Source organism: Pteropus alecto, unplaced genomic scaffold (assembly GCF_000325575.1).
Source record: "Pteropus alecto unplaced genomic scaffold, ASM32557v1 scaffold45, whole genome shotgun sequence".
Classification (NCBI taxonomy): Eukaryota; Metazoa; Chordata; class Mammalia; order Chiroptera; family Pteropodidae; genus Pteropus; species Pteropus alecto.
Genome location: NW_006442491.1, coordinates 24,538,788 through 24,544,398, shown reverse-complemented (window position 1 = coordinate 24,544,398; position 5,611 = coordinate 24,538,788).

Genomic DNA, 5,611 nt, shown 5'->3' with positions numbered 1-5,611 from the left:
CTTGTTCTTCTCCCTCAAAGCTCTCCTTAAAATGGTTATCAGAACATTTTATGTAAAATAAGTCTTACCTTGATATTTGTTTGAAAGCTTTCAATTGCTTCTTATTTTTGCTACAAAACAAATTCCAAACTACTTAATATAGCACACAACACTGTCCATAGTCACACATATTCAAGCTGTACAACTTCTTGCTTATGGTTGCCCCATTTTTCATGCTCCAGCGATACTGAACTTCCCAGAGTTCTCTGGATACACCACAGCTTTCAGACCTGAGCATCTTTATGTTTATTTACCAGGAATACCCTTCTCTCCTTTTTCTCCTTGGTTACCTCCACATCTTTTGGGTTCAAGAACAGAATCATATCTTTCTAAAAGCGTTCTTTATGCTCTTTCCCACTAGTTAGGTTAAATGACCCTCCTCTGGTCTCCTATCATGCTCTATGCTTTTCTGAATCCCAGCATTCACCACATGGTATAATAATTTTTTCCTATTATCACCATAATACAGTGAGCTTCTGTAAGTAGAAAACGTGCTTTTATTTTTATATCCCCAGGCCCAGCATAATTGCCTCATAGTCAAGAGCATGCATTTTGGAAATAGGAAATCCAAGATATGCTACTAACTAACCGTGTCAACAAGGGGCTTTGCCTTTCCAGGCTTTGGATTCCTCATATATAAAGTGGAGATATGAATGGCACTCAGGTCATTGTGTTACTGTAAAGGTTCAATAAGAAATCCATGCAATGTAATTCACGCGGTTCTTGGCACATGGTAAGTGTTAGATATTAAATATTTAAAAAATAGTTCTTATTATAATTGCAATAAACATATAAAAGAAGCTTCAGATGAACCTATTTAAAAGAGTAATGCCTTTCATGAGGAGCAAGGGTCCTGCTTTTGTGCACACCCACTGGGACCCCCTACCATGTTTTAAAGGCTACCATGGGTCTATGTACATATAAGGCTCTGGCCTTCCTGGGAGAAATGGCACAAAGAATTGGGTCCATTTAGGTCTTTGATCTAATGGCTCCTTTCCGTGGAGAACTCCCTGACTCTCACGCCTAAAATTGCAATGCTGATATTTATTCTCCCTTCTCAGCTTTTTTCTTCCTCATTGTACTGAAATTATATTCTTTAAATTGTTAACTTTTTATCATCTGCCTCCCCAGCTAGAATGTCCATAAAACCGATGGCTTTGTCTCATTCTCTGGTGTCCCCCATACTTCAAAATAAATAGCACCTGGTACATTCAGGTACTCAATAATATTTCTTGAGTAAATGAATATATTAACATTGGTTAAACTTTCTGGCTTCAGGATTGCCGACATATTTAAAAAGTAGTGAAGACTCTAATACTTAGGTGAGTTATATCTAACGATACTTACCATATTAAAATAGTTAATTGGGAAAAAAATTAAAATTAAAACTAAGTTTCAAAGAGACTCGATAATTTAAAAGAGGAGACCAAGTTGAAGAATTGAAAGAGATGGTTCTTATTGAGGCAGAGAAATTGGAATAAGCAGGATAAAACAACTATAGTAAGAAAGAAATGTTCTTTCTCAAAGAGATGTGATCGAAGCAAGAGAAAGGCTTTCTGGGAAAAATTGTTACTGAATTTAAAATTTTAATAGAAGATTTGAAAAAGTGAAGAGTTACTCTTGAGATCTGAATTAACGTTCGGGAAGACCACTTAGAAGAAACACCTTATAAATAGCGCCAACATAAATGCATAAATACATAAGAATTAAGATTTTACAAAGAGATTCAAGGATGAAATGATCAGACACTTAGAGGATAGATCCAGGGGTCTTAATAAGCAATTAGCAGGAGAGTTGAAAGGAGAATGGAAAATGGATGAGAGAAATGTAATAATCATATAATAAAAGAAAATTATGATTTGGAGCAACTTGTTGGTCTAGTCTTCAAATGGAAAGAGTTCACTGAGCCCCAGGCAGAGCTAATGAAAAAAGATAGACACTCAGAGTATCTTGTGAAATTCCCAGACTTCAAAGATAAAAAGAGATCCTTACAAGTTTTCAGAAAGAAAACAAGATTTTTAAATGATTTTTACCCATATCCCTCAGGCTGGAGTAGCTCGAGGGAGCAAATGTTAAACATTTAAGTAGTGTCTCCTGAGTTGGCAGAAAATAGGGGGAAAGGATCAGACAGATGAGACTTAAAAAAAAAAAAAAAAGCAGCAGAGGGCTGGGCAAAAATAGTTAATTGCACAAAAGTTTATCTGTTTTTCAAGGGGAGCAGTAAAGCCATTGGGGTGCTTTTCTAAGACAGTATGTGTCCTTGAGTCCATGGCTTCCCATTTGAAAATCTTTGCTGGGTGAGCTTCAGCCACATAGGGGAGTATTTTTATTTGTGCTTATCTTCATTCAGTTATTCACTCAACTTGTGTGCATTGTGTAGCTGCTATGCCCCAGGCACCAGGGCTATGTTCTGGAGATGAAACTGTAAAGAAGACGCAGAAGGCCTCTGCCTTTACGGAGTTTAAATTCTAGGAGAGGAGACAAGTAAGCAAGTGAATACATTAGCAGCCAAGGTAACTGAAGACTGAAATCAATATTATCCAGGAAATAAACAGTGATGTGGAGGAGAGAATGTAGGTCTATTGATAAGGGACAGGGTGGTCAGGAAAGGAGAGACATTAACCAGAATCCTGAAGGAGAAGAATGAATTAACTAAGGAAAAGACAAGGGTCAAAGGTCTCCAGGCAGAAGGAACAGCAAAGCGAATGGCAGAAACGAGGAAGGTTTGGAGGTGTTTAAGAACAGGAAGAAGATCGTAGAGTTTAGAGTGGTTAGACAGCAAGGGGGAGGAGATGAAAACAGAGAGGACAGTGACAAGATGATCCTTTGAGTGGAACAAGTCAAGATCCAGGCTGCAGAGGGTCAGCTGTTTGTGGGCCTAAGACTTTCACAGCTGGAGGAAGGGGTGTCTGTCCCTAACTGGCTCTATTCTGAATCAGGCCCAGGACTGGGGTCTGAGGTGGGAAACCCAGAAGTGGGGGTGGAGGCCTCCTGTGGTGGCTGTCACACCTGGTGAAGCTGTCATCATGGAGCATTAGCATAAGAAAGGGAGGCCCCTTGTGTTTGGGCTTGTCACCCTGCGATGACAGGGTGCACAAATGTGGGCAGGCACAGGGAACAGAGGCCTTCAGCATCTGCACTGACAATGTTGGGTACCACAGCTGTCACTCTGCCGGGGCTGGCCCACCCCCACTACCCACGCTGCCATTAGAAACAGCAGCTACTCGCCCACTGCTTTCACTTCTACACAATGTGTCAATAGTCACTTGGCAGGTCTTTGCTGAGAGACATGGGCGGGGCAGGCACACTGGCTGGGCCAGAAGAGGAGGCAGAGCCCCACCTCCCTTCCATGCGGGGTTGAAGGCCCCTCCGCCTGCACCCCTAGGAGGCTTGGATCTCTGTGCCCTGGGCTCAGACAGATACACAGAAGGAAGTTCCTTGACTTTACCTCCCCCTTCCTGGTTTACCTACTGAGGCTAAAACACACAGGCAAATAAGTACCAAGTTAAATGAGACCAAAGATGATTCAAGAAATGGGTTTGTTCATAAAGGAAACTTTTACATGACTTGAGAAATCAGGTTGCGTTTTGGTTTGGTTTGGTTTTTGCCACGATCTCCCTCTGTATCTGGCTGACCTTTCTGTTTAAAAGCAAGAAACTAGACAATGGTGTCCAATACTCTGTGAAGCTTGAAATATATAGATCAGAATAAAGGTGGATGAAGAGAACCAAGATTTATTGAGAATTTACTACAATAGCAACAGTAGCAAACAGACTACTGCAATAAGAAGGCTAGTAATTGCTAACGTTTATTGGATGCTTACACGGGAGACACTTGACTTTGTGTTCTCTCTTTGATCCTCACAAAACCCTGGAAGGGGAAACATGCACCGTGTGGGTAAAGAACTTACTCAAGGTCACGGCGAGTGGGTTGCAGAGCAGGGCTATAACTCAAAGTGTCTGCCTCAGCAGCTTTGCTTCTCATTTAATCCTCAGGATGACCCAGTGAGCTAGGAGTTAAGGATGAAGGAACTGAGAGCAAGTGAGGTTAAGCGGCTGGTGCTAGGATTCAAACCAGACCATGCTCTTTCACTGTTCCTGGCGGCCCCTTGAATCTTCACTTTATTCCAGCTGCTTGAGGCTCTGGCTACCAGTTTCTCATTTGGATCTTTAATTTTGTTTGTGTGTGCTTTTTCCAGATGTTTGACAATAAGCAGACTTCAGCTTCGGATTGAAGCAAGGTGCAAATGCAGGCAGGAACTGGAACCCCCAGTTAGGCAGTCCTGCATCCACACATTCTATGGACCACCCTACTTTCGAGAGGCTCCTGCTCCACTTGTTTGCAAGACAGGGGCATTTAGGCGTGGAGAAGGGACGCACAATTTTGTGGTTGCAAAATTCACAAAGTGGCAGAGCTTGCAGGCCCACTGGGACCACCCAATGCAAGCCCCTCATTTTACAGCTGAGGAAACAGGACCCCGAGGTTAAGTAACTGCCCTAAGGTCACACAACCCATTAAAGCAGAGCCCAAATGGGAATCCCCAGACCTGGCTTTGGGCCTGAAAGAGCAAGCAGAGTGGAAAAATAGATGCAGATCCCTTCATGGGCCTGTGGGATCTGGGGTGTGGGTGATGGCCACTGAAGCCATTCCTTCAGGCGTCACCTCAAGCTTGCTTCATGCCTGCTGTGTCTGACTACAACACCTCACCCACTACCAGCACTTAAGGGTTGTCACTGAAGAGCTGCTGCTGAGCAGGTGTCCACAGAAGCTCATGGGTGATGGGACCCACTGTGAGAGGCAGAGTCATGAAGGCAGCTTCCAGAACTCCTATTCCTGCAAGTCTTAAGGTTCACAGCAGATCTTCAATAGCCAAACAGCAGCCAAAATCTATGACGAGCTTCCCGTGTGCCTTACGACCCAGCATATTATTTTTCCCTAAAGGGAGTATATGAGCAAATAAATTTGTAAACTGTGAGTTTAATCACAGTGGGCTTTTCTTTCTTTCATCTTGGTAATTATAAGACTTCTCAGAGCCTTTAATATACAATCAGCATCCTCAGAAAGGGAGAAGGTAGGCAGTGTCTCCTGAATTGTTCTGGACCATGGAACCCCCATTTTTTCTTCTGAATTCCACTTAAGGCTGTTCTGAGGACCACTTTTAGGGGATTCTGAAGTGGACCGAGAAAACAGGTATATGGGCAGGTTGGAATTCAGGGGCCTTGTAAGGGGCAAAGTCTCAACCTAAATATACTAATACTTGTCAGACAACTAATGTCAGACCCAGCGTGCTCGAGCTGGAGCCTCTGTGCATCTTATGCAGGTTGGGATGAACCTGTAGCCAGCTGAGACTTTTTCTGCTGGAGTCCTCAGGGGGTGGCCACAGCTAAAAGGGCTGGAGAATTTGGGAGCAAGAAGTAACTAAGGGTAATTTGCTGCAGCCGCTGGATTCTGAGATAAGAGAATCTACCTACCATATATATAGTATTTGGAGCTACCAATGATTTGCCTCTCCCTCCCAAAAAATAATTAAGCAGACCAGAGCTCACTGCAAAGACACCGTCCACCCAAAACA